This window comes from Atractosteus spatula, chromosome 5 (genome assembly GCF_055471065.1).
Source record: "Atractosteus spatula isolate fAtrSpa1 chromosome 5, fAtrSpa1.hap1, whole genome shotgun sequence".
Lineage (NCBI taxonomy): Eukaryota > Metazoa > Chordata > Actinopteri > Semionotiformes > Lepisosteidae > Atractosteus > Atractosteus spatula.
In genome coordinates, this window is record NC_142710.1 from 60291662 (window position 1) to 60317562 (window position 25901).

Sequence of the window (25901 nt, forward strand, 5' to 3'; positions counted from 1 at the left end):
GTGCGTCCATTTTTGAATTTTTTTTTGGCTAAATTTAATAATCATTTTATAATTACTGTACCTCTAATGAGTGAGAATCTTGAGACTCTGTCATAGATATGAATATGTAGCTCATTTGTAACTACTGTATGCTACAGTATTTCACTGTAAGGAATACAACTAGCACTGCACACAAATGATGTATTCTGGGATATAGAATGTATACAATATTTAATGTATAATGGGATATAGAAAAAAGCCTTGAAAGACAAGCATAGAAATGTAAGGCGCATCCATTACCTACAATTTTATTGATGGAAATCTAATGCTTGTTCTTTGACATTTGCTGAGTATTTTTATTATTTTCCACAGTTTTCAGCTGATGATGATTAAACACGTCTGTAGTCATCTAATTGTCACCTTTCGGTTTTATCAGCTCACTACCTTTTGCATCTCATTTGCTGAGCCTTTTCATCATTTTCTGACTTCTATATTTTCCCACATCCCTCTCATTTTGGAGAAATTTGTCTGCATCTTTGCTTTCATTTTATCAAAGTACATGATCCATTGAGCTAATGCTGGAGACCAATTAAATAATTTTGCAAAGCAGTCACCCTAAACAAAATGGAGCCCTGATTCGCAAATGCCATTTCAGCTAGAAACTCATGAATTCTTAATTTTGCTAATGAACCAGAACTTGCAAGGGTTTTTTTTTGTGTTAGACGATAAAGGCTTGTTACTTCACTAGTTAACTAACACTTACTCCATTTCACTTATCTAGAATACTTTTTTTTCTTTGCAGACTTACAACAATTTCCACTATATTGTTGTTGAATATTAATCTTTGAATAATAATTGAATATTAACCTCGAATCTTTTGCAGACATTTAGAATACTACCGAGGTTGTGGAAGAATTATAGAACGGCTAGAGGAATACTTTAAAAATGGTTATTGGCTAAAATAAATGGACAAAAATACTGAATTGTGCAATATATTATAATGTAAAAAATCAACAGGAGGAATAGGCAGGCAGGTAATTCTATTCAAGCCAAACTCTAAGGCTTATTGGGTCACAGCCTGGTTTTTACTGTAGGTGTGTAGCTATTAGAGAGTATATGACTTCCTCTTTGAATGGGACACCAGTCCATCACAGGGCCTATACTCTCAGGAATACTAGTTCTCATTAATACAGCTGGGTGAAAAGGGGCAACTAGGGTAAATTACTTCTCTCAAGGCTTTGTTTGTTTTAAGGTAGCATTGTTTGTAGCGGGGAATTGAAATCACAACCCACCAGTTATGAGTCCAGCGACTTACAGTACATGCTATGTTAAAATGCCCCCAAGAAGAGGCATAACTAGTTATTGGAACACGTAATAGGTTTATTCCATGCTGAAAAAAAGAAGAAAGAGAACACGTTTCGACCGTGGGGCCTTCTTCAGGTTCCTTTGCAGCCTACGCATGCTGACGCAGCTACCCACCTGAATGACTAGTTATTAATGTAAAGCCCAGGACATTTGGGCACGCATTATTTTATTTTCCTAATTCTCGCTGAATACAAATCCACCACTACTAGTGTATTCATTTTTTAAATTAATCTAATTCATTAGTCGATCATTTGCAACTAAAACAGGGAGCCCTGCCTGATATTGTTTCAATGTTGTCATACTCTGTTCTGTTCTGTAATACCCGATTTTGGGCCCTTTTCCAGCACATACTGTATGCGTCACAGGTTTTTAGCTGAGGACTGAATGAATGAATCTGCGACCTACAAAAAATAAAAAAACAGAAATGTTATCAAGTATCAAGTTTGGCATCCTTGCTTGGTTGCCATGGAAATACAAATCAGGGATTCAGAACACACACCAAAAAATTCTTTGACACCACATTTTAGGCTGAAATGACAGAATGAATGGGAATGAAAATTAATTAAAAAAGTGAAAACCACAAGGTACCTGAGGCCTGCAGAGAGGACCTTTGGTATCAAGCTTCCAAAAATGCAGGAAGCTGTGGAACCTTTAGTAGAAACAACTAATGTACTCAAATGGACATATTAGTGGTACTGTGTAAAAAACGGCACTGCACTTTCAGATCAATATCTGAAGACAATGAAAAAAATGATATTTTTACCCTTGTAGGGTAGAGAATTTTTTTTTCACAGACAAAAATATTTTTCCCAACTGAAAAACATCCCCTGACAAATTCCGGAAGCTTCCAGTCCAGTTTATTACACCATTCCATTTAAAGGGAGAAAAGGAAGACAGTTTACATTCTACTGGTAATCATTAGAATACCAATAATTATCAGTCCCAATCCATGAAAAACCATTTACTAATGTTTGATGGAACCATATATATTATTCTGATAAAAAACTGGGCAAAACCCATGAATATTTTAAAATGTTTTCCTAAATACTCTGTAGGCATTTTTTTCTTTGCTTTCTTTTGCCTACCATCTGTTGACAATTATACATCACTTCTGTTTAATGGAGTTTATTGTTAGAGGAAGTAATTTAATTTAAGAATCACATGGAGATGAATTCAGGCTAAAATGGTACATGAATGTTTTAGAATTACTTAAAACAGGTGGCATTAAACTTGAGTCCAGACATGAAAAGGTTACACAAATATTAGTATTCGAATTTGTCCTTCATTGTAAATTCTCCCTGCCTGTCTTATTAATCGCCCCCCTGCTATGCTGGTATATAAATAAGAGACAATGACTCTTACACATTAAATGTTATTTAGCTGAAGCAGAAGTAACCACAGATTATTCATGTCTGATTAAAAACACTATTAAGCAGAAAACCTGCTGGTTGCTATGATGAAACCATAGTACTCTCCTAAACTAATAAAAAAGCAAAGAAATCAGAAATCGTTTTAGAAAAATTCAATACAAATCATGCTGTATGTATAAATAAAAGACGTGCAACATTAATAACCATAATTATATTGCTTTGTTTACAGCTGATTGCTTCAATCTGTTTCCTAGCTCTACCAGTAGGTCTCTGAGATTATTTTATCTTAGTAGGTCTTCTCTCTCATGCTCTTGTTTTTCTGATCAGATATTGTATTGCTTGCAGGTAATTTTAAAATGGTATGGGACAGGTATTAGGGTGTTGAACTATTATGCATACTGTATCTCAAACAGAAAACGTAGTAAAACTACACACAATACGTCTTCTCCATAACCAACATCATAAGTTGCCTGATGGGAAATCAACCAAGTGCATTACAAACACAATTAATATCGATACCAAATACACCAAAACAACATAGAAACCTGAGTGCTTTCCTTTTCCCTTTGAAGTCCATTAAGCAGGAGCTTGTTCATCTTATCAAAGGATTCCATTTTCATCAACTCAATCAAGATCAGAAAGACCAGAGAGGCAAGTGAGAGCTTGCTCTGCTCTGGTACAGCAATATAAACTACTGATGCTCTTATAAATACAGTAATATCAGGAGAGTTTCAAGGGTAAGAATGCTTTGGAATCTTGTCATTGATTATTAAGTATTAATAAGTATATCAGACACTTTTAAGGTGATTCAGAGTGATTCAATTCCAGCTTACTGTATACCTAGAGGAAGGTGTAAACAAAGTGTATCACAGTTACAAATTTTAGGCTACATCTTAAACATACTGTACTTCAAAATGTTATGCTGACAAACGTTCAGCACAGGACAACTACTGATTGTAGAAGAACTTAAGAATTAAATATGCTGGTATGTCAGAATATGAGTGTACAGCAGAACAAAGAGTTTGACAGGAGTTGGTTTTCATGAACTGCAGTTCCACACTACAAGATTTCCGCAGGAAACAGGTTTAAAGAAGTATTTTTCTTCAGGACTTGTTTACTGTATGGCTGCGTGTGTCTAAAAGCGAGTGCAACCGAGGATTAGCGAGGGCAATGCAATTTCTTTCCAACGAAATTCTTGTTTGTATTCTAGGCCTGCGTAGAGAGGTAGAGAGGAAGATGAGGGCATCGCACGTCTTGCAGAAGGCTTGAGCCTTGTCCTTCATCTCCCCTGGGTAGATGCAATGTGAAGCCGTGATTGGCTTGATTGGCCTTTGTTTTTTCCTCACTGGGGGGAACTGCAAATAAATTCCATGATTTTGAATAAAAGAATACATCTAAAATTATTCGCCCTTGATTAAATAAAAACCACTTGTCTGCCTGTTTCAGATTCCTAATGAGTCACCTCATGGGTGCATATTGTTTGGCTTCTTGACAAATTCACTATTCGTCACCTTGTGAAATGGTGTCAGTCAAATGAAAGAACGAATGATATTAATCATCGTCAAATGAAAATCAAGATTTGATAAATAACCAGACCATTTATTTTTTTAATGCACTTAGCAGTTGCAATCAAATGTAAACATCTGGTTTATTAGATGGAGAGTCTGTGTTAAAATTAAGAAAATATAAGAATCGGGATGTGAAAGCTGCAAATTTGAGTCTTGAGTGGAATATGAAAAATAAAAGCAAAAATGTGTAACTTAAGCAATGAATGCATGTCTTTAAATTCTGAAAAAAAACATCGTATAGTGTATACGTGTATAGTTATAGAAACATGTATAGTTCTTTTCATTCATTAATTTGTTTGATTAATTAATTTCACCTCTTAGTTTTGCTATAAAATATCTTCAATGGACCTTTAGGTAAAAACCACCACACTTCTTGAACACTAGAGGGAACTTCAGCTCTCTATAATAGACCATAAACATGATTGTTATGCATTATTAGACACTGGAAAAAGATGTTTTCATTTGGTATTGTTTTCTTGAATTGCTCAAATGTTTAATAGGAAATCTGAAACCGCAAATGGTATCTGGAATCTAAAATCTTTGTCCTAATCTTTTGTTTCTACAGTGTTTTGATAATTGTATTGCTTAGTTATTTCCTAATATATGGTAATGCTGTTTCATTTGTATTGTAATTCATAGATGCAGCAAATGCTGGTGTACTGTATATAAAATAAATAGATTCATTTGAAACAACAATATTCCCTGGGTTTCAAAAGAAAAACACAAATGAATGCGGAGGGATTGGTGGAGCTAGGGGTTCCTTATATAAACAGTGCATCAACCAACAATCAACAGATAGCAGCATGAAGCAATTAGACATGCAGTGACAAAGAACCCGCATCACAGGGTTAGAATTAAAATAGTTGTAGGTACTTACAAAAGCAGTGTTCCATTCGACATCACTTTCACAGAGAAGAGCCAAAATTGGGAGATATGAGGGGATTAAGATGTTTTTTTCTTTTTCTAAATACAACTCTCAGAGGTAGTGGGCAATCAAGCATGAAGCAAATACAATACTCAGCTGCATATTTCATCACCAACTGTATGTCACTTGTACATAAAACATGCCTATTGAGAAAAATCCTCTAAATTCAGAGAACTACAGAAAGAAGAGTACAAAAAAAGGAGAATTTACCTATGGAAACAATTCAGGTTTCAAATTAAAATTTTCTCCCCACTTCCTGAATCCATCTGGAGAAATTCAAAGGTGTTCAGTTTACAAAACCAGACGATAATTGTTGGAAATGTAGGTGGAGTTGAAAACATTCTGTTGGATTTTGTACTGAAAGAAAGATTACTTAGAAAATGTAGAGAGGAAGTACAGTATACCATACTAATGTGGTATGCAATCTGTTTGCATGATATTTGTTTAGACTGTATATTTTAAAGATAAATAAAGTATGTGCAGAAATTTTAAATGTAACTTGCATAATAAATTTAAGTTGCCTAATACAGTATATTGCTGGACAAGTCTCATATAAAGAGCAAGATACTTTAGAGAAAATCACAATAAGCAAAGTACAGCAGGTATACAGTACAATGCAGTAACTCCGAATGGACAATGCACACAATATAGATTCAATATACTGTAGATGATTCTAAAATGATCTTTTGTACCAGATGGTTTTGTAGAGCTACACTGGTAATAATAGTTGCTAGGCTGCAAGACTTTGAAGTAAATTATAGGATGCAATATACTTTAAAAACAAGACAATATGCAGTAAGCGGAAATGGTGCTTTTCCTATCTTGACAGAGTAGTTAATTCTTGAATGAGGGAACGTGAAATCAAAGAGACCTCTTCTTCTGAAGAACTTTATTTTCTAAACTGAGAAAGATGTTGAAATCCTCTTTCGCATTTGTTTCTTCCTTTAAAAAAGGTAGACTTCAGTTAAGAGCCTACAGTACTGTTTGTGCAAATGTAAGAGACGGCAAATTTTATTAATGAATTTGGATGACTAGCCTGGTTTTCAGTCTTAAATTTCGGGATGCCTATGAAGCTGTTCTTCTGAGAGAGAACTAATACCTGTGTTTTACACATTAAATGTCATTCAACTTACGTCACCTACTATAAGTGCAATATGCCTGGAAGAAACCGAATTGAAAACTGAAAAGAGCCTTCTTGTTGTCAACCAATGAAAAGTTGGCACACTAAATGCCTTGATACTGCAGGTTTACACTACATCACTTAGAGAATGGTGCCTATACCCTCTATGTACAGGAAGTTAATGCTGAAAGCTTGTGCATCTCATTTGCTTGATATTTTGAAGCTCTCTCCCATGCAAAGTACAAAGGCTCAGTGCAGATTCCAGATTAAAGATGGCAAGCTGAATCAAAAAACCTCCTGTTCTCTACCACAGCTAAAAAAAAACTTTAATTCAGTTGTAATATTTTCTTCACACTACCTTTAAAAATAAAAGAGATGGACCTTGCCATTGACCCTTCTGTGCCATTGATGGTGGGTCACAATCATGCCACAGGCACATAATAGGTCTGGAACTGCAAAACATTCTGCTCCTATGAAATAGCTTACATTCACCCAGAGTACAGCAACCAAATACCAATATACTGTTAAATATGCCTAAAAGCAAACATCGAAATGTTCACTTACATACAGTACATCTCTTAAAAATTCTGTAAAGTATTCCCTCTGTTTTTTTCAAAAGGAAAAAGACAAGCACACAAGAAAATATACTGTATGTAAGAGACCTAACTTATTGATGCCAGATAAGTGATATGAGGATGTCATCCAGCCATTTCTTGAAAGAAGGAAAATATCAGCTTCAACAACATGCCATCATTGCTGGATACATGTTCCAAACCTTTGTTTCAAGAAGTGCCTTCTGATCTTGCTTTTAAATGGACCTCCCTACACTTCCCTTAGTTCCACCTGAGTCCTCTTACTCACATTTCAGTGTTGATTTTGAGGACTTTGTCAGCATTGCTGAATACTTTATTTGAATCCAGTGCCTTTCGGGCTTTGTTGTTCATTATTAAAAACATTCAGTTCTTGTAGCCTGTCAGAGTAGGATATCCCTCTAGGTTCAGGATGTAACTGGTTGCAAATTTATAATCAATATTCCTGAAAATACAAACCTCTGGTTTGGACTTTACCTGCACAGTTTCAAAATCTACCTTCAAAGCGTTCCATATTATGATCACAGCTCCCTAATGGTTGTCTGACCTCTATTTTCTTTACTTTATCTTAATTGCTGTCAGGTGCTCTGAGAAGCTGCACAAGAAGGCAGTCATTAGCTATGTCTAACTTTTCAGTTTGAAGCTGCTGATATTCTTGATGGTTTTTCTCAATCTGTATGAGGACAAAAAAATCTGCCACAATGCACTGTTAGAAAAGTTTCCTTTTGTTTATACAAAACATGTAACCCTTTTTAAAGCCAGACAAGGGCAAAGTCTTTAAATAAAGAACACAATTTGTGTCACCTATTATTAAAAACCGGGAAATCTAAGTCCTAAGTCAATGGATTGAGAGACTCCCTGAGAATAAAGAATCTTATTTTTAGTGCAGACTCTTACAAAGGGAAAGATTGTTTTATACCAGTGCTATGTGAGTGTCAGGTCTTTTGCTTCATTTGGTTGTTCTAGTTTTAAACAAATTTAGTTTTGACAAAGCCTCCCCACTCCATACAGTATATCTATGCATCTGTCTGTGACAAATGCAACCAAATCAATTAATCCACTGCATCAGGATTCAATCAAGATGGACACCACCAATTAATTCTATTATGCTAAAAGCTAGAGAATTCAATGAATTCAGGTTTCAAGGGTGGGATGTCACTTTCTGCAACAATATTAGTAACCAAATAGGTTTTTTACAGTCTCCTCCTTCAAACACTTTCATCTTCTCCAAAGCTCACTCATCAACTGATCCATTAACAGTGGCATCAGTCTCTTTATTCAAGTTGCAGCACCAATCTAACAAATGCAGTTCTACCTGGATTTAATTGGGACCTTTTACTGGCAACTCTTCTTAACCTCCTAGTGCTACTACCAAGGCAGCACTCGTAGGCAAATGGTGATGTTACCTTTTGAAGAGGTTTTGTTTCTAACCTTATGACATGATCAAAGCATTTTAATTTACACATTTCCTGTAATTCAAGTTGATTGCTTTCTTGAACACCTGAACACTGAATTATGTTTCTCAATTATATTTTTCTAATTCTGCTTTGTGTATATTAAGTCAGGGTAAGCAGTCACGGACAGATGTTTGCCCTTATGAGGGCTTATCAGCTTGTATAGGCTTACACACAGATTTTACAAGGAGCACATTTTATGTTTTCAAGAGCAAAAGTAAGACATGAATTGTGGAATATATGAATATTATCTCTTACTATTACATATGACACAACACATACTGTATGAACAGACTTCTAATTTTATAGTGGTTTGTATTATAGCATTTCGTAAAACACAATACAAACATAAGTAATTTAACATTACTTTAGATAGATTTTATTCAGCTAATAAGTTATCAATCTACCTGTGTGATGAGCAACTTTTTATGTGCAGAAATAGCAGTGGCTAATGATGCCACAAATAGCAATGGCTAACCTTGCTAAATAGCAAAGCATCAAAATTGAACTGTTTAAGTACACATTAACATTTTGAAAAAAAAAATGGAGAAAGTTTTCTAAATCCATTATGTCCATACATCTAACCGTTTTCTAACTGCTTCATCCATTTCAGGGTCGTGGGGGAGCCAGAGCTTGTCTCAGCAAAAAACTGGCACAAGGCAGGGTACACCATGGATGCAACGCCAGTCAGACCATTATGTTTGTATGGAAAATCAGAAAATAAAAGTGCAGTTTCAAGCGGCATCATTCTGAATAGATGAAAGCAGAATGCAACACAGATTGCAGAAGAGCTAAAACCTCAGTTCTTCTAACAAAGACAAAAGAGTAAGCCAAAGTGACTGAAAAAGAGAAAGTAGTGATTCAATAAAATGAAAAGCAATGAGATAAATTATACAGGATGGGATGCAACATAAGTGGACAGAACATGAAGCAGAAATTTACTTTTTTGTGAATGTGCTGTTACCATTGCATGGATATATTTTATTACACCTAAGACAATGATTATGGCAAAATAAAGATCAAAAGACAGGAAATCATCATTTTTTTTCTGTATTTTATCTGCTGAAAATCTTTCAGACTGAAGGGTAGTCGGGAATGTAACGTTGTTATACTGCATGATGCTAAACTGGAAACTAGAACAAAACAGACAAACCAGTAAAAACACCCAACTCCCCAGAAGCCTTATTTTGTTGCTTGTTCTTTTTTAAGTATGGCTATCCCTTCTTCCTGAGGTGCCTATACAAAGACAAATAATGCCCTATTCACACTAACCACGGTAAACAATTTCAAATCAAGGCATTAAGAAATAGGCTTGCAAATGAAGTCAATCTGTAATCAGCGCACTTGGACTGCGTATTATTTTACTTTAGGAGTTTGAATAGCTCATAAGCATCCTGGAAATACAGTCTCAATTGATTATGAATAGCAATCCCTCCTTGTCTGCGTCCTACTGTAAATGGTGATATGTATGATTTTTTTTAGATATTTCAACTATATAGCCCCACTGAAAAATGATATACTACGTAATTGAGACAATTATCCTACTCTGTTTACTGAGGTGCCCCACAATGTGGAACATAGGGAAAGATATCTCCATTTGCCAGGGTCTTTTTAATGAGAATCTTGTATCAGGATGTTCCTCATTTTGTCTACTGGCCTTATAAGTTGGTTGCTTGTTCGACGAAATTGAAACTCAAACCAGTCATTTGGCTGGCCCTAATTATTACAGATCCTGGACTGTGTTTATTTACAATAGGTACTGTACAGTAAGTGAATTCAGGAGTCTTATTAACCAGGAGCTAAAGATATCAAAGTCAAGATCAACCTGATTGCCAAACCAACCCTTTGGGTTGTCAGGAATTTTTGGTGGTGCACTAAGAATCTACCGCTAAATATTAAAAAAGAAAATGTTTTGTTTTAAAACTTTTTGCCAAATTAATTTTCTATCCACATTCACAGAATTTCTTTCCATTTCTTTATGACGTTTGATTTTAATGTTTAAGATTATGTTTAAGGGCATTTCTTTAATGTATCCCCTTAAATATTTCTATACAGTATTATACTTAAAATGAGTTCAGAGTTATTATGCAATTACAATCCAGAGCTCATGAGAAGTTGGTGTTGTGGACTTCTTCCACACAAAGCATACCAAGCATTAGTGTAAGGCAGCATCCTGTTGTACAATTATCCTTCATTAACATATTTCTGTTTCTCTTACCTAAGGTACAGGTTATTGAAGGACATTTTGATATTGTATTTTCAAATGCAACCACAGCAAAAGCACTGCATTTTAGGTTTCATTTTAAAAAATAGATCTAGTTCTCTGTAAAGATTAGGACAAACGTAAATGTTTCTCGATAGTTTTGTCATAACCTTAGAAACACATTGCTTTTATACAATAATGTAGTGTGTGGAAAAGTGACTATTTTACAGTCATTAGACATTGAAAATAAATGCATACTTCAAGGCTAGTGAACTACTGAAATGCACATCTGCCACTACATTTCATTATATAGAGTTTTTCTATATTAAGTCCAATAAATGCCTTTGAAAGCCACAAAACTTGTGCAGTCTTCCAATTAGCACCTCCATACCACCCACGTGGTCCATCCAATTTCTTCAATTTCTTTTAACCTTCAGCAAGCACTACAAGGCATTTACCAAAACATAGAGAATTCCTTTTATATTGCATCCATTATAGAAATAAATTCTTTCTCATTAATTTCTGCATGTAATCTACATTGCCTGACTCATATGAATAAAGAGTAATAGATTGAGTAGAGGATTGCCACTTATTTTTCCAAACAGGAGCAAGGCAGTTAAAGCCCCAAAGATCTTACATACATTTCTGGAAACCATTAGAAAGCTGACCTTAATTGCTTCATTTGGAATTATAAAATTAGATTTTTTTTCCAATTTAAAAAAGATCTGCATTGCATGAAAAACCACCGCACTCATTCTACAAGCTGTTAATAGTATTATTTTTTTTTCAGCAGTCGCAGAGAAATAGATTAGGTATTTAATGGTTCTTCATGGTCATCTCAAACTCACACAAACTGAATATTATTATTAATAATAAATTTTTTAAAATTCTGTCATCATAAAATTGGTGTGCATAATCAACCAAAGAGTTTGAAATATGGTTTCTCAATTCAGACTGGGACTCTGGTATCTTCTCCTCTTCATTCAAACAGCAGTCAAGAGCTCAAGGTTTTTACAGTTATTACAGGTAAGAAAAAGAACTGATAACAGTGAAAACGTGTAATAAACCCAAATAAATGTTCAATAAAAAAGTGATGTTGTCTCCTTATCTGACAGTTACTATACAGGCCACTAATAATTTCTGTTTGATGTCATTTGATGTCATTTTTCCAGAACTCCTTTTACAGCAAAGAACCAAATGACTGTATTATATATTTTTTCCTATTGCTAGGCGCAGCTGAAGTGCTTATAGTTGTTTAGCTCATTGCAGTGTATACCAAGGTAAAAATGGTGAAATTAGTCAACCAATACTATTCTACTAGTTCACATCCACTGCCAGACTCCTGCAACAGCTTTTCAAAGTTAAACCGGGATGCACAGGATCTTGACAGACCGACAGAGCTAACAACAGAAGTTGAAAGATGCTAAGTACTGTAAGTTATCAAACAGTCTTCATTTTTGTTGTTCTGTCACTTTAAACTGAGGTGTAGAATGTCCAAGTCGCATTCTGGTAATATATGTTGGAAAGTTATAATCGAAATGAAACATTAATAGCTCATCTGTATCTCTGTGGTAAATACTGTACTGTATATACTAGATACAAAATATTGCAGAGATAGGCTCCATGTGTATCTGGGTGCCCAAATAAATCAGGGCTCTCAAGCACTTACTATACTGTGTACAGTATACAAGAACATCCTTTTCAATATCACATGCTTCTTTACAACTTCACCTAACTTCCCTCAAGGACTTCTTAGTGAACCTCTAGTCATTTTACTTCTTAATTCAAAGATAATTTGAGTTAAACTAGGGTCTAACAGACCAGAACCATTCCAGCCATTAAATGCAGAGAGAACATTTAAAAATCTTCAGCAACATTTATTCTTCACACAACAAGGTCACTACATTTCACATAGCTTTCCTTTCCTAAATTATAGTGAAATTGTCACAGCTGTAAAAGAGTGATAAGTGGGGACGACCATAACAGCTGTACTGGAGAGATAAGAGGGAACCTTTGTTAAGGGAGATCCTGTTTCCAGGAGGAAATGTTTAGAGCTTGGTTTCATCTTTGATTTGATACCTGCAGTTTTCTGGTGGAAAGCAGAGGAGAAAAGAGAGAAAGTGAAATTTTCTTAATGCACCTTTCCAAAATGCATGAGCAGATGCTCCAAAAAGGCATTAAAACTCTTCACCCACATGAAAAATGTATTTTAATATAAATCTGGAAACTTCTCTTTTAAACTTAAAATAATTGTCTGGTGGTTTTCTTATGCAGAAGAGATAAAAATAGAGTTCCTCCGTATTTTGGCACATAGCTGTAGGAGCCCAAGTTAAAAGTAGTGTACATTACAGAACTATGTTAGCAATGTATGGAGACCAACAAAAACCCCAGTGATGTTTTTACAATGGTTTTCATCAGCTTTTAGTAGATTCTTAATACTATAGTGAACCTTGTTCATCATAAACAATGTACTTATGTTTGCAAACCATGCAAACAGTATTGTATATTAAGCCAATTAAAAAAGTGAATCTCACAAACTGAAATGAAAAGTACTATGTTTTAGAAATTGATCTCTACTAACCACCACTTTGATTAATGTCTTTGGAAATGAACTTTTATTTCTTTGTATGATACCAGTCATTGACTTCTTTATATTAAAGCAGCATACAGGTATTATAGTACAGTGCTTTAATATTAAAGAAAGTAGTTAAGTTGGTGTTTATTTTGACATTAAATTATTTGACAGCCCTGTGCTTTCATGCTATGCCTGCTAATTGGCTTTTTCATGCATTTACAGTATACATTTTTTTTAAAGGCATCGAAAAACTTTCACACTCAAGCTTTGTAAATGTTGCCCTATGACAGCTTGAATAAAAATGTGAAGCTTGCCATAAACTATTAATATACTTTGCAGTTTTCGAAATGAGTTCAGTAGTTCCCAGTACCAAATATGATTTGTGGTAACACTTCAGTACAGTACAGAGGCTGCAAATTCATGCATGAGCTCCTTATAATCTAAGCAATCTAACACAGGACAAGAATATTAATTCAGTGTCAATAACCTGATATAAAGTGAACTTTACAAATTAACTTGGCTACTTACTGAAGACTGTCTTTTCCAAATACTTTTTTAACTGCAGCTTCATTGTTAACAACTTTACTTATGCACTTACTGTATAAAGCAGGATAAGGCTGCATAAAGAAAAGTGATTTTTCAATGATTTTCGTGGTCTTTGAATTATGTATCACCAGGGCATTCCTTTGACTTTCTTCTATCTCTGAGGATGATCTGCAGGCTTGCCTTTATATTCTGTGAGTGATGAAGTCTGTTTCAGTAACCCCAAAAAGTCAACTTCAGTGATATTTCTGTTAGTGATGAAGAGTCCCTTCCCACTACTCCATCTTTATTTGGCAATTGATTTGTGTCTGTGCTTGAAAACTTTTTTTTCAACCTGTAGCACTGTTCTAGCTATTCAGGTGGGTAGCTGCGTCAGCATGCGTAGGCTGCAAAGGAACAAGTAATAGGTTTATTCCATGCTGAAAAAAAGAAGAAAGAGAACACAACGTTTCGGCCGTGGAGCCTTCTTCAGGTGTGTCACCTGAAGAAGGCTCCACGGCCGAAACGTTGTGTTCTCTTTCTTCTTTTTTTCAGCATGGAATAAACCTATTACTTGTTCCTGTTCTAGCTATGACTCCCTTGGACATTGGTTTCCTTTCTTTTATATTTGTGGTACCCTTTCTTGCCACTCACATGAACCAGAAAAGAAATGGATACAAAAATGTGTATTATTTTAAATGAATATGTTAATATTACCAAAGTATTATAGACAGCCAGGTATGACAATTTATACTGTAGGGCAGGCATTTATGCAACATTATTCCAAGAAACAGAATAGTTTTTGAAAAATTCATATTTTCTGCATATTCACTCTTACTGGACACCCTGATGATCAGCATCTTTATTTGTTAGATATCTCATGGTTTCTAATATAACTATCATTATATATTTAATCCTCACACTCACAAATACTGTATAAACATGCCTGGGAATACAAACTTAGATAAGGATTTGGTATGCCTATCACAGTACATCTCAATGAAATCCCACTACATTGCAACAGTTTGGTTCAGTTTCAGGGACTTCCAGGGAGTTATATTTATGTAAATTAAAAGTAAAAAAGTAAATGAGAACCCCCATGTGCTTTACGGAGTTTCAAAGGAAAATGCAGGGAGAAGTCAAACCCCAGTCTTGTCCATTTCCAACTGACTACACGCATATCAATATCAAATTTAGAGCTTTTCCAAAAGACTTGCAAAAGGCTTTATGCTGTTCGACATTTTTTGGAAATTGTTCACAGGAAATAGGAACAGACGAGGAAACATCTCAATTTTTTTTTCCCGAACCCACCTTTACACTTTACTAAGCACGCGCGTCTTATACACTGTACATTGCTGTGCATTCCTGTTTCCAAAAAATGATCCAAAGCCAAGCTTTTCTGTTGCATACAGCAGAGAATGAGGACACCGATCTACCGCTGACGTTCTTGTGAGGGATGGAAGCAACTTAGAAGAACCCACCTTACGTCACCAGAGCTCATCAAACAAAAGCTTATTTTTTATTTCATGTCAGAAACGTGTTGCCATTTCTCAAGCATCGTATGAAATCTGAACTGTCTGAGGTGCCCTGTTTTTATGGAGTGCGACAATGGGGGAGTGGGCGGAGCCACGGCGAACACCAGTAAAAGTCGACGCCCCGTCTGAGGGGGCGGAGGCACCGGTGTGAGGTGAAGCCCCACAGCGGGACAGAAGAAAAGAAAAAAGCGGCCATAACGCTCTCTTCAAACCCCTCCTGTCGCTTGTCTCCCCTTGCGGGGGGTGTCAGGACTGGAGTTCTGCTTACTCACGCCTCCAGAACCCTGCTCAGTGTGTCTTAAAGGGATCGTCCTTGATTAGCCAGGACACCTGTGATTGCTAAGGTAACGCGTCTCCCATAATCCTGGGCTCCGCCTCCACCCTGAACACGCCCCGCATAATGCCACAGGAGCTCTGCTCAAATATACTGTACAGTATGCTTTACAGGAAGAATGCAAGACCATAACATTCTTTTACTGAGAAGACACCTCTAATGCCCTCTGTAGTAATGCAGAACTTTTCTTGGACGTGTTATTTCACTTCTTTAACAGCAGATGTCAGATTCCTGTAAACTCAGGAGACCTTATGAACAATATGAGCAAAGCTTTTTTTTTCCCTCACAGAGCTGACCTAAAGCCTATGTCCTGACAGCTTTCTCAAAGGTACCAGTTAATGCTATATTTGTAACATTAGTAGGTACTGTATCAGCCAGTAAAATCACTGCATGTCATGGAATACATAAATAGGAACTTCTTATCATCTCTCATGCTTGCACATGGATATACTGTACAGGCTTTATAGTCTGTGCCTGTTTGCTTCTTACCAGCCTGTCATATCGGATCATATCTATTTACTTTCCTTCACAATAACGCAGCCATGTGTGTGTGCATGAATGTTCTGCTCATTTTGCAGTCCATAGGTATTGAATCTACACCCTTTAAATGTTATATTTGCATACCTCAGCGTGTTTTTCTGTTTTAATGAGGTCTGGCTAGTAGTGGCAGGGATGCTGTACTTAAACGGATAAGAGGAAAAACCATCAGAATCTTGCCTGTGAAAGTTTGCAATAATGGTGTTTTGCTTACTGCATAAAATGAAGTTCCCATTTAGTCTATATACTGTACTGTAGTATGATTCCATGACCAGTCAATTAACAGCCAGTGATGAAATTTAATAATAACAGTAAAACAGAACTTTTATATTTTTTGCCTGAAATACTGTTTTGTGTTTATTACAGCAAAAAAAAAAAGATTTTTATATTTTGTATGGTACTAATAAAGAACTGTATTCTCATAAGAACAGTTACAAATGAGAGGAGCCCATTCAACTCATCATGCCTGTTTGGTACAGTAGTTAGAATCTAATATATCCATGAATCTTATGTAGCCATCTTTTGAAAGTCCAGGGTATCAATTTAAAACACATGGCTCATTGCTTGTTCAGTATGACCCCTCGCATAAAGAACTACCTTTTGGTTTCAGTATTAATTTTACTTCCATGTAGTTTTTACTTATGTCGTCTGGTTCATGTTTCATTGTTGATTCTGAAGAGCTGCACTGGGCTGACTTTGTCAATGCCTTTGACAAATACTGGAACTATGAGATTCTTTCAGCTTCCCAAATGATCCCACTCCCTAAACAAAATGTTGTGATCTGCCTTTCCGATTTGATAAGTGATGCTCTTCAGTCAATGACACAGACATAATGAAGAAAGAAACTCAATGGATGTGACATTGTAATAACCCATAAGGGATTAGGATTACTTTCGACTGAACTAGGAATTTAATTTTTCAAAGAATTAACAAAGACTAATTATTCTCTGCACTTGAGATTCCAATGCAGTAGTAACAAGGAGCCTGACAATGACAGAGCTATTGAATTTGAAGCTAGAAATATGTTACAATCAGATATCAATTACCTGCTTTATTTGAAATGAAATGACACACAAACAAATTAAAAAAATATGATTTGTAACATAACTTCTGATAATTACCACAGGTAGAGTATACCTGCATTATCAATTATATTAGGAATAGCTATTTTAGTAGTTTTCAGAGAAATACTGTAGGTAAGACATACTGTATAGTATTGTAGGTTGCAGTTTGATTCATCCAGTTTGACCTCTTATGCCCAAACTCCTGCTTGTGGACAATAGCATGAGCTAAACCCCAATGATGTTTGTCTCTAAAAAAGAGTGAACTCTCTGAAGAGATTATGCATTAACACCTCACCCTCACTGACTCCCACTTCCTTTTAAAATGACGTTAATTAATGACGCGAGAAATTCAAACACTAAGCTGATGGAATTCTTACACGCTCGTTTGGTTGGCAAACATGCCTGTAATTTTAAATATTTAAAATCCTGTATTTGATCATTCAGGGTGTTTGTGTGGATGTTTTTTTTTGCAATTGTATGGCATTCTAATTTCAAGTGCCAGATTTCCCATTGGACTGAGTTATGTGTCTGGAAAAAGCCTTGCTTTAATGTAGAATTAAAGTCTAACACTGTATACTGTATATATATCAATACATCTTCAAAAGACCAATTAAAAGGTAGGAGCAATTAACATACAGTAACTGATATTTTAAATGGGTCAGTTACAGTATATTGACATCATTAGTAGTCATACTGTAGTTCTACTGAGAGCAATAGAGCCACAGATAGGATTCTTCTTGCGTACAGGTATGATCCATTTTACTTTTACTGAGCTGCATGGTTCTAGACCAGTATCAGGCGTACGACTGCCTATTTTTATAAGAACTCTGACTAGAAAGAAACAGGGCCTTAAAAAGAATTAAGCACATTGTTTCTCTTTGGTTAAGACTATCAGATCAAAAACACTATACCATTAAGAAATGTCCATATCCCCTCTACTCTTCTTCTTACTTTTATTATTACTACTACTTGTTTATACAGTGTGACAACTAAGCATGACTTTTACAGAGAAGACACCAATGTCCCCACAGGTATGAGTATTAAAATGGATTATATCAAAGAACAATATCAATATAATAGCTATTAGCAATATAATAACTAAGCTTCTTCATTCATAAGGAAAAATAAGGAAAAATAATTAAATATCTTCAAATTACGATGAAAAATAATCATAAACATAAATGTATATTTTTTCCATTAAGGGTGACTAACATTTTTTCTATACTTGGTAAGTTTCAGCAACGTTTCTTTTAATTATTACTGTAGTTGTTCCCTGGTGTTGGTCACCGTGGAAACTATCACGCAGCCATCAGTGGTGAGGTTCAAGCAGGTATGGTCTATGCAACATGTTTACAATTGATACATTTTTCTTTCAGTGGCTTTTGTTTTTTCAGTTCACCTGCATTACACAGCATCAGGACTTGTAACAAAGGCTTTCCTACATCTTGTTGCAAGACACATTTTCAGAACTTCAGAAAATGAAAGCATATTGCATCGTACTCTACTCAGTGTAGCCGGCGATAATAGCTGCTCCAGCTGGTGCACTCAAAAATAAAAAATAATAATTTCACACAATGAAAATAAGCTTTTCATAACCCATTGAACAATTCAGTCTTAAATGTTATTGAGGGTGATGTTCGTACAATTGTTACAAAGTCCTTGCAACATTAATTTAGGCAACAATGACTTGTTGAGCAAAGAGGGTTTTTTTCTGAGCTCTGTCTGTCCTGAGCCTAAACAGAAGAACATATGAAAAGAAGCACAGGCAAGATGATAGAGCTACTTTGGCTCATTTGCTTACTGATATCTCATTTGAGAATCTCTCGTCCTTTCTTCAAGGATTCTGGGAAGTGTGCTTCAACCACTGATTGCTACTGAAGCCCATAGGTGGCTTCATAAAAAAGTCATTAAACACTCAGTATTTTCAATCTGTCAATTTATTTTAATTTTTTACAACTAAAGAGATGCAGTATCCTTAAAAACTGTAATGAATACACCTTTCAGCTCAGATTAAAATAATTGCTCTTCTAGGAGAAATGCTACCTAGAAATATGGCATAGAGTTCAATTAGGAACTTGGCTTAGTTATAAAGAAATCCTCAAAAAGAATCATTTAATGAGGCAGCTATGAAGACTATATTCAGATGCAAAACATTAGCAGATACAGAGAGTGTTAAAAGTTATTTTTGAAGGGAAATTAGGGATATGTCCTATATTCTTAAAGTTAATACTGGAAGGACAGTGGCACAGCAGTGAAGTAGCCATAGTATAGTTCCAACCATCAACACCTCTATATTTTAAACATAATTGTTTTTTATTAAGTGCATCAAACTACACTATTATACTGAAAATGTGTACCTAGATACAGTATTATATGTGTCATAAAAATTAGTTTTTGTGAGCAGAGCCTAGGTCATTTTAACCTGGTACTCACTGTGTAGCAGGCAGGCTTTGTTTAGATTTGGCTGTAAGTGTAACCTGGCCTTATCTGTGCGCAGGTCCACAGCTTGGTTTTTCTGAATCAACTGTTTGTTGCGCGTTCCCTAAAAAGTTTTGGCTGCTTTTTATTCTGTGTTTTCTTTTTCTGTTGTAAATATGGATCTACAATGGCGCTCTTTAGTAAGGTAAATTAATACTTATTTTGCACCTCACTTTGATTTCCTGTGCAGTTTATGAATTCTGTGACACTAGTCACAAAACTCAGGGACAATACACAGTACAAGGACACAATACAAAGGATAGTAAAATTTAAAGAATGTAGGAATGGCTAAATGTTAGTGATGTAATTTTGATTAATTACTGTATTTATGAATGACCACAATACAATTGAGTAACTGAGTGTTGCATACTGTAAGTATTAAATCTGTGCATGAGTGAGAGAGTTCATTTTATCAGCCAGCATGCTCTTTTGTTTCATCCGTATGTTGAGGGCTGGTATTTGAGCACAGTCACTCACTATTAAGTGAGGTTTAATAACGTCCAGTTATATTTAAGTCTGAAATGAAGATTTCACGTTTTTACCCTTTCAATGTGTTTTCACACTTTTCAAGAAATGGTGGCAATGCCTCTACCAATGCCCAAGACATATAAAATAATTCAAATACTGTATATTGAATGTTTTGCTGTCACTTTTTCACAATTCATCATATTCTTGTAAAATCTGCACTGGACCGAAAATTTTTAGGTCAATAGTAATAAAGTGATTTAGTGCAAATACTTGTAAATCACAATGCAATTTTTCTAGGTTAAAAGTCACTCTTATATAAGCCACTTAAAGACTAAATTCAAACTGACCGCATTAACAAACTGTAAACTGAGTTATATTCTGTAGATGCTCAGGTTTTTCAGTTTTGAAAAGAAGAATTATAACATTGTCATACTGTAAAATTCATCTGAAAATAGTTCTGTTCTGCACAAATAGGTCTTTAACAACAACTGATGGAAATCTACACAAACAGATGAAACTTGGAATTATAAAATGTTAATAAGCAGATTCCCTTCTATTTAATATGTAAAGAAATATGTTAATTTTGTCATAAGGTGCAATTTGCTATGGAATCAAGGACTGCCAATCTTTTTGATTACAACCTCTTCTGATAATGGCTATTCTTTGCACATGAAATACAATGGAAATTAAAGTACTTCTGATGAATAAAAATCATACAGGACTTCCCCTTAAAGAAATACAGTATAACGCACAGTAATTGTGGCCTTTTCTTACAAACCCATCTGATGTTTACTTATTCCTTAAAAATTATGACATGCCATTACTAACACTAATTACAATGTATATTTAAGTGAAATGTGTTCTCGTAATGAGCTATGGGTATTTACCAAGCCAATCATCAGCTGGTGATAAAAACAATTATATTATACACATTTTTCATGGTCAATGCAACCCAAAGTGACTTACAAGTTAGGGTTTCAGCAAGGCACATTATATAAAAGTACAATGATATTGAATAAAGTATGAACAAAGAGGATATCTGAAGTCTGAACCATGACATTTATGGGTATTAAGTCAACTTTCCTTGTCTTAACCATACAGTTCAAATTAAATGGGTGTGATTTATTCAAATTACATGACCAGAGCATGCAACACAGATTATACAGCCTGATTACTGTACATATTTTAGTACCAATGGAAGATTTTAAAAAGCTTTAAACAGAGACATTTTAAGCAAATAAATAGATCAGGAGAAGAACAATGGATATTTTTTAAGTCTGCAGTCTTTTTAATTATGATTTTAATTATGCCCTCTCCCTTTGAAAGCAAACCAAATCTTGAAAGAAACTTAGCAAGCACATGTAGTTAATCCTTTTAGAGGAATAAATCTATTTGTCATGCCTTTCATCTTCAGAACTCAAAAAGAAATAAAGTTGTTTGCTGAACCTAGTTTAACAATTTGTGTCAAGTTGTTAGCCTCATTTGCTTTGAAGTCAAACATCGTTTTCAAGATTGTCGAAACCTTCTTAAACTGCAAAGGCCTGCATTTATTTTAAAATCAGTTTCTCTTAGTCTACACATTATATCGTGTCCTAAATCGAATTTCTATATTTAGAAATCCCAGTTATTTTTTTAATTCAGAATGTTGAAATGTGTATACATCTGAAAAAGCTATATGACTCAGCTAGAATATGGATTTTTGTTTTTGTACAGTTGGTATCAAATAAATTAACATATTGTCACGATTATAGTCCATCCTCCTTAAGGGCGCTCCGGCTCTTGCACTTCGGACCTGATTTTGTGCACCTGCCCCTTGTTCCAGCCTCCTTCCTGTCCCACTTAAAAGCCAGACGCCCACTCAGTTCGTCACTCTGCATTTTATTCCTATATCGTGCGAGCCCGGGACCTGTATTCGCCTGGCTCCGTTATGTTAAGTTTCTGTTCCTGTTCCCGTTCTCTGCACCGGTTCCGACCCAGTTCTTGTTTTTAACCTGTCAGTTCTCGGGTGGACCGCCCGGCTTTGGATTTTGCCCGTTTTTGGATTCTCCGTCTGGATTACCTCTGGATTGTTTGCCCCGGACTCACTCCCCTGGACACCTGCGCACTTTGGACACGTATTCATTCCCGATTCCTGCATGACTTTCTCCTCGTGTTTCCTCGCTCCTCCCCGGATTGTGTCGTCCGCATAGGGTCTGGAAAGAACTCTTTCGTTACACATATTACTTGTGCAGTGAGAAAACAGATGTAAACTACTAAAGACCAGTAATAGAAATTGATAGCAGGACAACCCATTTTATACAATATCCTTCAGGGTTTTTAAAGCATTTTAGGCTCTTTTATATTGACATGATAAGTACAAAAATATCAATGAAAATCAATTAGACCTGTTTTGGACTACTCATCTACAGTATGTTGATTTTTAAAGGGATCCTTCCAACAAAAACAAAAACAAATCAAGAGAGTCAAATCAAGAGATCTTTAATAATCATGTAGGGGATAATGTTACGGAACTGAGAAGTAAACTTAAAGGACAGAAAGAACAGACTGAGACAATACATTGCCTGCAGAAAAGAAAATGATGTAAGTAATGACCAGAGAGAAATCACCCCCCCCCCCCCAATACTGAAAGGAAGAAAAATCTTCCACTCTACCAGTGGTTACATCCAACCTATACACATCAGATTTATAATGTAAATGAACTTGAAGGAGGCATAACAAGAAATTTGTTTTCACTAAAATATTTTAGATCTAATTTCTATCAGGTTTTACTGTGAAGACATTATGCATCTGAAGAAAAAAAAGCATACAGCATATTTGCTAGGAATGGGAGATTGCATTAGCTGGCTACTTTTTCTCAGTCCATTGTAATCAGGCTGGCCACGGTTTTGTTTTGAAGTTTACTTGGCTCAGGATGAGCATTTGAAACACCTGATTTTTTTTCTGGCATATCATTGCATTTGGCATTGTTCTATGAGCTACTCTACTGAGAACATGGCTCCTGCTTTTCCAAACTTCATTTTCAACTGTATACTGATAGCTCTCATCACTCTAAAGAGCTGTCTGGAAAGCTTACTATAAAAGGCCCACTAAGCACTTAGCAGCATTAGCTAAACAGCAAACTGTACACACTTGCTTTTATCTATGCTCTAAATATTCCTAAGATTATGGCTCAGACAACAAAGTTTGCTTTGGTATTTTTGTTAATAAAACCTGAGTTAGTCTCCCTGCAAACTGAATGCATATTTCGCATAAAATCTCTAAATTAGATACTTTGTTAATTTACATATGGACATAATTAAGTGTGGCTGATACAGACTGGCATCTCATCCAGGGTGTATCGCGACTTGCACCCGTTGTTTGCCGAGATAAGACTCTGGCTCCCCTGCAACCCTGTATTGGATAATGCTGTTAGAAAATGAAAGGGTGGAATAAAAGTGAATGCTGCTTTTCAAACAATGAGACAAACATTGCATATTTTCATTTTGTTAGGTTTTGAGAAAAGCATATTTCTGAGTATGCTTAAGATAGGTCAGAAACCTGAACTGCTTTTAGACATCAGTTAAACACCTTATACTAGATTATGTGGATGGAAATGTTTTGACATTTTCTGTGTCAGAACATTTTTATCCACATAATACCACAAATGCAATTTCTTTTTTTTTATTCACTAAAGCAATTTACATACACCAGGATTGTTTGTCTAAAGTAATTTACAAGACAAAACATTTTTTCCCATTTCTTTTGGCAAAATGCCTTATCCATTTCTATTTTCATGAATACATTTGACATTGCTAATCTTTGCCACTAATATCAGATCTTTATGTAGAGCTCAGAAAGAAGTACATCACATGGCCTCAAATCTTTAGACAATATTCACATATCATTTAACAGAAAATCATTCCTCACTATAATAAGAAACACTCGGGAAATTGTATTTTTCTCTATTCTTAATAGGTGTTTTTTTATTTTCACCTGCCTATTAAAATTTGCTACTTGAGAATTTGTTAACTTGATACATTAAAAATGAGTTAAGATTTACTAAAATGTATTGTGATGTTTGATGTTATGTTACAAGCTACTCTATGTGATGTATCTTAGCTTTGAACAGTTTTCTGCAAGAGTGGGAACAGATAAAAGTGAAAGATCTCAGCAGTTTATAAAATAAACTATGCGCAGACATAATGGGGCTCGAAATGTAAACCATAATATTTTGATAACTTCAGGAGGACCATTCGCTACATTTCAACTAATGATAAAGCCAAACCATTTGTTTGGGTCATTATATGGTTTTTCAAACTGCGTGGGTCTTTCTGATTGAATGCCTACCATTCTGAATGGATCTTTCCAGTAATATGTTCATACAGATGGTTTGGATATTATTAGTGATGCTCATACCAAAAATAAAAAAAAACAACTCAGCTAATGCCTAAATATACTGAAACACATTAAAAAATTAAACAATTTGACAAACTACAATTTTAACTACATACAGTAATGTCATATGTTAGGAGAGGGTTTGATAGGTCTGTAGAAAGAATTTCACTCTAAGCATGAATGATGAAACATGTGACAACAGCTCTAAACAGTACAGCTCTGTAAAAAAGTGACAAGAAATGTGACAAGTAAGATCATTGCAATGGAAAGTTGCTACTGGGATTCATCATCACTGGACTCCACCAACACTGTCACTTGTATAACGACCCAAAGGGTAGATTAGAAGATTCAAAGGGACTCAAAAGGACCAAGTTGGGAGTCCCTTCTCTACAGAAACAACTACAGCTGCTAACACAATTGGGCACCTAATAATAGTCACCCATACAATGATATTTAAATGTAATCTGGCTGTACGACTACAGTTTGCTCATCAAAATAGATGGCAATCCCTTGAATAGTGGCAAAGACCGGTATTTTCTTATGAATCCCCTGTAGTGTGTCCACAAATAGTTTGCTGAATTCTGTGCAAGGTAAATGTTTTTTCTTAATGATAATGACATGCAGGTGCTGGTGGCTATTAAGGACATAAGAAAGGTTAAAAGCAAGGGGGGAGGTCATTGGCCTATTTACTGTAGCTTGTTAGATAGCTAGAACATAATAACTGGAGGTTTTGTGTCCAGCTGTTTCTTGAAAGACACCGGGGTATTGACTTCAACAATATCGCTGGATAGCTTGTTCTAGACTCTTTTAACCTTTTGCATAAAACCACTCATGTTTCGATCTTAAATGTGTTTCCTTACAGTTTCCATTTACAGTATATCCTTTGGTTCAGGGTTCACATTTGATCCCGAGGAAGTTCGCTGAATTGATTTTGCGGCAATGCCTTTCAGGATTTTAAATACTGTAATCAGTTCCCTTAACAGTCTTCTTTTCTGTAAACTAAAGATATTTTAACTTTTCAATTCCTTTAAGTCCAGGAGTTTACTGGATACTGTAACTCTTACATAGAACTTACAGTACTTTCAAACTTTCTTGTTAGTATCTTTTCTACAGATATTAAATTGTGACACAGACAAAACAAAGAATAAAACCTAACTTTTTCTACTACTTTTTTTTCCAATTTATCTGGGATAACCAAAGTAATATTTAAAGTGTTGCAGAATAAGTATCAAAACAGTTGTGTGGAGTGCATTAAGACAAGCAAATATTTCTTACTGTTTTAGGGATGTTTTCAGGAGTTGCGTCTACTCTTGCCACAAATACATAGAAATGCTAACAAGAAATGATTGAAGCTCGGTAAATATTAATCCATCATTGTAACCTCTTCTAGAATTAAAAAAAAAGTTTTTACTTGTGGCAGTTTTTACAGGTGTACTCCAA